The following is a 9,730-nucleotide window of genomic DNA, read 5'->3' as shown; positions in this document are numbered from 1 at the left end:
GTGGTGCAGTAGCTAGAGCACCAGCCCTGGAGTCAGGAGTACCTGAGTTCAAATCCAGCTTCACACACTTAATAATTACCTAGCTGTGTGGCCTTGGGCAAACCACTTAACCCCAGTGCCTTGCAAAAACAAAATACACACACACACACACACACACACACACACACACACACACAAACACACACACATATTTTAGCAATTACAAGTAAAAACAGTTTTTAGCTTTCATTTTTTAAAATTCTGAGTTCCAAGTTTTCTCCCATTGAAAAGGCAAGCAATTTGCTATAGGTTTTACATGTACAAAACATATTTCCATATTAGTGATGTTGGGAAAGAAAATACAAAATAACCCCCCCCAAGATAATTTTAAAAAGTATTTTTCAATATGAATTCAGACTCCATCATTTTCTTCAGTGGTGGCGTATAGCATTATTCATTGTAAGTCCTTCAGAATTATTTTGGATCTTTTTATTGCTGAGAATAGCTAAGTAATTCATAAGATGTGGTATAAATATTGCTGTTACTGTGTACACTATTCTCCTGGATCTACTCAGTTCACTTTGCATCAGATCATGTAAGCTTTTCCAGGGTTTTTGAAAGCATCCTACTCATCACTCATTATAGTATTCTATCACAATCATATGCCATAACTTATTCATTCCCCAATTAATGGGTATATTATATTATTTTTCTTGTTATACTATAAAGATTTTTTTATATAAGTGTTTTTTACTTTTTAAAAAAATCTAGTTGGGATACAGGTCCAGTAGTGGTATTGTTGGTTTTATAGAGTATGGTTTTATAGCCCTTTAGGCATAGTTCCAAATTTCTCTCCAGAATGGTTGGATCTGTTCACAGCCCCACTAAGAGTGTTTTATTATCCCATTTTTTTTCAGATCTTCTCTAACAGTCGCCATTTTCCTTTTCTGTCATATTAGCCAATCTGATATGTATGAAGTGGTACCTTGGTTGTTTTAATTTGCAGTTCTCTAATCAATAACAATTTAGATAATTTTTTTATATGACTGGAGATTTGTTGGATTTTCTTCATCTGAAAGCTTACAGTTCATTATCCTCTGACTATTTATAAATTGAGTAATGATTTATAAGCAAATCTTATTAATTCAACTCAATGCACTATATGTATTTGAGAAATGAGGCCTTTAAGAGAAATTTAGAGGCGGGGCCAAGATGGCGGAGAGAAGACAGGCACAGTTCTAAAGTCTCCTGATCTCTTCCCCATCTATCACATGAAACAAACCTCTTAAAAGAAATCCGAACCAGGAAACCCAGAAAGAAAAGCCAGGAGAGGAAAATCTACCTCAGGATTTGTCTCCCACAGCAGCCTTGGCTGAGTACCCACAGGTGAGTCTGAGCTCCCAGGGAAGATCAGCCAGACCAACAGCTGAATCGGAACCGGGAGTCTGAGGGCCCGAGAGCCGGACCTGCTGGATCAGCGCTGGGGCTGGACAAAGGGGGCTTGGGTCCGCGGGGAAACAGAGGCACTGGTGTTGGGGCTGTCCCCCTGGAGCTTGGGGAAGGGGCTGCGGGGAGAGGTCTGGTGTAGGACAGCTGCGGACACCATCCCTGGGCTCCTCAGGTCTGAGAAACTCTGAGCCCACGCCTCCATTGCACTGAGGTCTCCTCCCAAACAAATGCAAATTATTTCTGCCTCAGGCCCAGGTGTGTGAGCAAAAGAACCAGCCCAGCTGAGGAATCACCTCAGGCCAGGGTAAGGCCCACCACTGATAGAAGGCAAAAGAATTCAATAACTCCAATTCCCTCCCTCAAGCAAAGGGAGGCCTCCCAACAAAGGTTACAGACACCCCAGAGAGGGCAACCAGCTCCTCCTACTGGCCAGCCAGAGAAACTGCACTCAGTAAAGCCTTTAGAGATCCCAAGCCCAGGTGAACCAGCCCCACCCAACTCAAGGTCTTAGCATAATGAAGAAGGGTCAGCGGAAAGGTGGATCCATAGAAAATTTCCTGGAAGGGAAAGACCCCAACCCAGAGAGACCTGGAACCCCTGAGGAGAATACAATCTGGTCTCCAGCACAGAAAGACTTCCTTGAAGAAATAAGGAAGGAGTTTAAAAATCAACTGGAAAATTTGGGGGAGACAATTAATACCTTGCAAAATGAGAATAATTCTCTCAGATCCTCAAATGAGCAAATGCAAAAAGAAATTAATTCTCTCAAAACCTCAATTGGTCAAATGGAAAGCTCTTTCAAAAGTAGAATCGACCAATTGGAAGGTTAATGAAGAAAACTCCTCCCCGCCAAAAAATAATGGAGTCTACAGAAACTAATGACTCCACGAGACAGCAAGAGTCAGTTAAACAAAATCAAAATATAGAAAAAATAGAAGCAAATGTGAAATACCTCATCAACAAAACCACTGACCTCGAGAATAGATCGAGGACAGGAAACCTGAAAATTATAGGACTTCCTGAAAACATTGAAGAGAAAAAAAGCCTGGACTTAATATTACAGGATCTAGTGATGGAAAACTGCCCTGACATCATGGAATTGGAGGGCAAAGTAGTTATTGAAAGAGTACATCGATCCCCACCAGAGAAAGATCCTAAAAGGAAAACACCAAGGAATGCTGTGGCCAAACTCCAGAACTGTCAGATAAAAGAGAAAATCCTGCAAGCAGCCAGAAAGAAACAATTTAAATATCAAGGAGCCACAGTAAGGATCACGCAGGACCTGGCTGCATCAACTTTAAGGGATCGAAGGGCCTGGATCGAGATATTTCAAAGAGCACAGGAGCTTGGAATGCAGCCAAGAATCTACTTTCCTGCAAAGCTGAGCCTTCTCTTCCAGGGAAAAAGATGGACATTTAACGAAATGGAAGAATTCCAAAAATTTCTGATGAAAAGACCAGAGCTAAACAGAAAATTTGGATATCAAACATGAAAAGGTAAAAAAAAAAGGGGGGGCGATAAAAGGAAAAAAATGCAATCCAGCAAGTTGAAACTGGCTATATCCCAGCATGGGGGGGGGGGTTAGAGACTCTCATAAATCCTGAGAATCCTGAGAAATGTAACTCTAACAGAGAGAATATACCTAGCCAGAAATGCTGGACATCCATGACCTATCCAGGAGACTGATATCTAATGGGATGTAACTGGCTTTAACTCCACTGGGGAGAAAGACTCTAATAACTCTCAGGAATTTGGACTCTATTCGACAGAATATACTGAACTAGAAGGGTCAGACACTCAGAATTTTCTATGACTTAGATAGAATGATCTAAAAAAAATACACTACCTCCCTCAAAAGGGGGACAGGAAAGAGACGGGAGGAGGGAGGGGATTGAATGGGACAAATCTCATTACACTAAGAGGTACCAAAAAACCTATGGTAATAGAGGGGAAGAAGGGAGTAGAGGAGAAACACCTGAATCTTCTTCTCATCAGACTTGGCTTAAAGTCAACCTACATATACTCAGTTAACTTATAAAACATCTAACCTTTCAAGAAGTAAAAGGGGAAAAGGGGAGGGGGTACAGAGAAAGGGAAGGGGAGTGGAGGAAATAAGGGGAAATAACAAAAGGAAGGGAAGGGAACAGGGAAAGGGGAAAGAAAGGGGAGGGAGTGATATAGGAGGGCAAACACACTGAAGGGGGTGGTATTCAAAAACAAAATACTAGGGAATATGGATAAAAGTGGGGGGAAGGGGGAAAATGCAAATAGAGGGAAGATAGCACAGAGGGCAATAAAGAATTAGTAATCATAACCTTAAATGTGAATGGGATGAACTCTCCCTTAAAACATAAGCAAATAGCAGAGTGGATTAAAAACCAGAATCCTACAATATGCTGCTTACAAGAAACTCATTTGAAGCAGAGAGATACATATAGAGTAAAGGTAAAAGGTTGGAGCAAAATATATTTTGCTTCAGCTGAAGTAAAAAAAGCAGGGGTAGCAATCCTTATCTCAGACAAAGCAGCAGCAAAAATAGATAGCCTTAAAAGAGATAAGGAAGGAAACTTTATCCTCCTAAAAGGTACCATAGACAATAAAGTCATTTCAATATTGAATATATATGCACCCAGTGGGACAGCACCCAAATTCTTAGAGGAGAAGCTGAAAGAATTACAGGAAGACATAGACAGCAAAACTCTCCTAGTAGGAGACCTCAACCTCCCACTATCAGATCTAGATAAATCAAATCAAAAAACAAACAAGAAAGAAATTAGGGAGGTAAATAGATTGTTAGAAAAACTAGATATGGTAGACTTATGGAGGAAACTGAATGGGGATAGGAAGGAATATACCTTTTTCTCTGCAGTACATGGAACTTATACAAAAATTGACCATGTACTGGGGCATAAAAACCTAATGATCAACTGCAGAAAGGCAGAAATAGTGAATACATCTTTCGCAGATCACAATGCAATAAAAGTCATATGCAATACTGGGCCAAGGAGATATAGACCCAGAGCAAATTGGAAACTGAATAACCTCATCTTAAAAAATGAGTGGACCAAAAAACAAATTATAGAAATAATTAACCATTTTATCCTAGATAATGATAATAATGAAACAACATACCAAAACCTATGGGATTCATTCAAAGCAACTCTCAGGGGATATATTATAGCTCTAAATGCTTATATGAATAAATTGGAGAAAGAGGAAATCAATGAACTAAACATGCAACTAAAAAAATTAGAGAAAGAACAAATCAAAATCCCCAATTAAGTACCAAATTAGAAATTTTAAAAATTAAAGGAGAAATTAATAAAATTTAAAGCAAAAAAACTATTGAATTAATAAATAAAACCAAAAGTTGCTATTTTGAAAAAAACCAATAAAATTGATAAACCTCTGGTCAATTTGATTAAAAAAAGAAAGAAGAAAACCAAATTGCTAGTATTATAAATGAAAAAGGTGAACTCAGCACCAATGAGGAGGAAATTAAAGTAATCAAAATTATTTTGCCCAACTTTATGTCAATAAATTTGATAATCTAAGTGAAATGGATGAACATTTACAAAAATATAAGTTGCCCAGCTTAAATGAAGAAGAGATTAAATACCTGAACAACCCTATCTCAGAAAAAGAAATTCAACAAGCCATTACTGAACTCCCTAAAAGAAATCTCCAGGGCCTGATGGATTCACAAGTGAATTCTACCAAACATTTAAGGAACAATTGGTTCCAATCCTATATAAACTCTTTGGAAAAATAGGGAAAGATGGAACTCTGCCTAACTCTTTCTATGAAACCAATATGGTACTGCTACCTAAACCAGGAAGAGTTAAAACAGAGAAAGAAAATTATAGACCTATTTCCCTCATGAATATAGATGCAAAAATCCTAAATAAAATCTTAGCAAAATGACTACAACAAGTCATCACTAGGATAATACATTATGATCAAGTAGGATTTATTCCAGGAATGCAGGGTTGGTTCAATATTGGGAAAACTGTTAGTATACTCAATTATATCAATAACAAACCTATCAGAAACCATATGATCATATCAATAGATGCTGAAAAAGCTTTTGACAAAATACAGCATCCATTCCTATTAAAAACACTAGAGAATGTAGGAATAAATGGACTGTTCCTTAAAATAATGAGCAGTATCTATCTGAAACCATCAACAAGCATTATACTCAATGGGGAGAGGCTAGAGGCATTCCCAATAAGATCAGGGGTTAAACAAGGGTGTCCATTATCACCACTACTATTCAATATTGTATTAGAAATGTTAGCATCAACAATTAGACAAGAAAAAGAAATTAAAGGAATTAGAATTGGGAAGGAAGAGACAAAACTCTCACTATTCGCAGATGACATGATGGTCTACCTAGAGAATCCCAAGAAATCATCTAAAAAACTACTGGAAACAATTAGCAATTTTAGCAAAGTTGCAGGTTATAAAATAAACCCCCACAAATCCTCAACTTTCCTATATATGACTAGCAAGAAACAGCAGGAAGAGCTAGAAAGAGAAATTCCATTCAAAGTAACCTCAGACAGTGTAAAATACTTGGGAGTATATTTGCCAAGACAGACTCAGAATCTTTTTGGAAACAATTATAAAACACTTCTCACACAAATTAAATCAGATTTAAATAACTGGACAGATATCAACTGCTCATGGATAGGTAGAGCTAATATAATAAAAATGACAATTCTACCAAAACTAAACTATCTGTTTAGTGCCCTACCAATGAAAATTCCAAAAAAATTACTTTAATGAGCTAGAAAAAATTTTAAGTAAATTCATATGGAGAAATAAAAAGTCAAGAATTGCCAGGAGCTTAATGAAAAAAAATGCAAACGAAGGTGGCTTAGCAATACCAGATCTAAAATTATATTATAAAGCATCAGTCATTAAAACTGCTTGGTATTGGCTAAGAAATAGAGTGGTGGACCAGTGGAATAGACTAGGTGTAAAAGCAGAAGAGGATTATAGTAATCTGCTGTTTGATAAACCCAAAGAGTCAGGCCACAGTGATAAAAACTCCCTCTTTGATAAGAACTGCTGGGATAATTGGAAGTTAGTATGGAAGAAACTTAGATTAGACCAACACCTCACACCCTTTACCAAGATAAGATCCAAATGGTTACAGGACATAGACATAAAAAACAATACTATAAGCAAATTAGAAGATCAAGGACTAGTCTACCTGTCAGATCTATGGAAAGGGGAACAGTTTATGACTAAGGAAGAGTTGGAGAACATCACTAAAAACCAATTAGATGATTTTGATTACATGAAATTAAAAAGTTTTTGCACAGGTAAAACCAATGTAATTAAAATCGAAAGAAAAGTAGTAAATTGGGAAACAATCTTTACAACTAATGATTTTGACAAAGGACTCATTTCTAAAATATACAGAGAACTGAGTCATATTTTTAAAACAAAAATCCATTCCCCAATTCACAAATGGTCAAAGGATATGCAAAGGCAATTTACAGATGAGGAGATCAAAGCAATCCATAGCCATATGAAAAAATGCTCTAAATCATTACTTATTAGAGAAATGCAAATTAAAGCTTCATTGAGGTACCACCTTACACCTCTCAGATTGGCCAGTATGACCAGGAAGGATAATGATCATTGTTGGAAGGGATGTGGGAAATCTGGGACACTATTACACTGTTGGTGGAGCTGTGAACTCATCCAACCCTTCTGGAGAGCTATTTGGAACTATGCCCAAAGGGCAACAAAAATGTGCATACCCTTTGACCCAGCAATACCACTACTGGGTCTATACCCTGAAGAGATGAGGAAAAAGGGTAAAAACATCACTTGTACAAAAATATTTATAGCAGCCCTGTTTGTGGTGGCAAAGAATTGGAAATCCAGTAAATGTCCTTCAATTGGGGAATGGCTTATCAAACTGTGGTATATGTATGTCATGGAACACTATTGTTCTATTAGAAAACAGGAGGGATGGGATTTCAGGGAAACCTGGAGGGATTTGCATGAACTGATGCTGAGTGAGATGAGCAGAACCAGAAAAACACTGTACACCTTAACAGCAACATGGGAGTGATGTTCAACCTTGAAGGACTTGTTCATTCCATCAGCGCAAAAATTGGGAACAATTTTTGGCTGTCTGCAAAGGAGAGTACCATCTGTATCCAGATAAGGAGCTGTGGAGTTTGAACAAAGTACAAGGACTATTCCCTTTAATTCGGAAAAAAAACCCAGATGTCTTATTCTTTGCTCTGGTTACCTCTGAGAATTCTGTTCTCTTTAAGGATATGATTTCTCTCTCATCACACCCAATTTGGATCGAGGTACAACATGGAAACAAAGTAAAGACTGACGGAGTGCTATCTGTGGGGTGGGGGTGGGGGGAGGGAAGCAAGATTGGGGGAAAACTGTAAAACTCAAATAATATCTTTAATAAACATTCTATTGCTTTAAAAAAAAGTAAAAAAACAAGAGAAATTTACTGCTAAAATTTGTTCACAGTTATGATTAGTTTGTATTTCCATCCATCCTACTCCTTCCTCTCCCCCCAATTTATGCTTCTCTCTCTCTCTCTCTCTCTCTCTCTCTCTCTCTCTCTCTCTCTCTCTCTCTCTCTCTCCCTCCTTTCACCTAAAACCACCTCTTACAATCTGCCCTTCCTACTTCCTCCTACTTCCCTGTAGAGCCTAAGATAGATTTTATCCACTGAAAGTGTATATTATTTTCTTTTTGAGTCAATTCTAATGATAGTAAGATTTAAAAGCATTACGCCCTTCCTGTTCATTGTAAAAGCAATTTGATACCTCTTTTATGTAAGATAGTTTACTCCATTCAACCTCTCCCTTCCCCCTTCTCGCAGTGGATCTCTCTCATCCCTTAATTTAATTTTTTGGATATTATCCCATCATAGTCAATTCATACCATGACCATTGTGTAGGAAGACTCCTAACTTTCCCTGCATACACACACACACACACACACACACACACACACACACACACACACACACACACAGTTTATAAAAGTTGTAATTGCTATCTTCCCATGAAGGAATGTAAACAGTTTAATCTTATTGAATCCCTTATGATTTCTCTTTGCTATTTACTTATGCTCCCCTTGAGACTTGTATTAAAAATCAGAATTTGTGTTCAGCTCTGGTCTCTTCATCAGGAATGCTTGAAAGTCCTCTATTTCATTAAATATCTATATTCCTGTCTAAAGGATTCTACTCAGTTTTACTGGATTGCAATCCTTGCTCATTTACTCTCTAGAATATGATATTTCGATTAAGTCCTTTTCCTTTTTTAAAAAAAAATCTCTTTAGGACTTAGACTCAGTAGTGGTATTACCAGTAAACAGTATGCACAGTTTTTTAACCTTTTGAGTATGGTTCCAAATTATTCTCGAGAATGGTGGGATCAGTTCACAATTTCACCAGCAGTTCATTAATGTACTTATTTTCCCACATCACCAAACCTGCCTTCCAATTTAACTAAAAATATTAAAATATCATAAATGCATTCTTGCAGAAAGCACTATCATTTTGCAGACTATGTCATTTTAATAAAAATAGACATGATGTGAGAGTGATGAAAGTGGTACAAAGTACTGGACTACTTATAGACATCCTCTCCAACCTAAACATTCACATTCAACAAAAGCAACAGCTGCAAGGCAATACAGCTATCAGGAGACTTAACTTCAAAAGATTAGAGCAATTCTTCATATATTAACAGTCTTTTGCTGATCTAGAAGAAAAGTTGAGTCAACACATAGTGACAGTGGAACAGAAGAAGAGCAGACAGCTTTCAGTGATTTGGGTTACAACTCCACATTTACTCATTTGGGCCAGATCACTCAAAAACTTTAGAATTGCTTTGATGAAAATGATGGAGAAATTCAGAAGCTACTAAATGGACAACAAGAACATCACAGGATTTACCAGTAAGACAGATCATCAGTCTCAAAGGAGGCAGTGTTTAATTCCATCGAAAGAGAAATGCAAGATTCTTGGATCAATAAGAAGGCAGATGAGATTCAATTTTATGCTGATAGCAATATTCCAAAGAAATTCTATGATGTCCTAAAGATTATTTATGGGCCAAACACCTATGGTACATCTCAACAATTCAACCTGGAAAGAACCATCATTAATTATAGTATTCTTAACACACTTCCATAAATGCTAAAGTCATTGACTCTTTCTATCAGGTTGAAGTCAGTCTCTCCAGCTGAATTTTCAAGTGAAGAAGAGGTACTGAATGCCAGCAGGCCCCTCTCACAT

The sequence above is a fragment of the Macrotis lagotis genome, chromosome 4 (assembly GCF_037893015.1).
Source record: "Macrotis lagotis isolate mMagLag1 chromosome 4, bilby.v1.9.chrom.fasta, whole genome shotgun sequence".
Lineage (NCBI taxonomy): Eukaryota > Metazoa > Chordata > Mammalia > Peramelemorphia > Peramelidae > Macrotis > Macrotis lagotis.
This window is presented reverse-complemented; position numbering follows the sequence as displayed.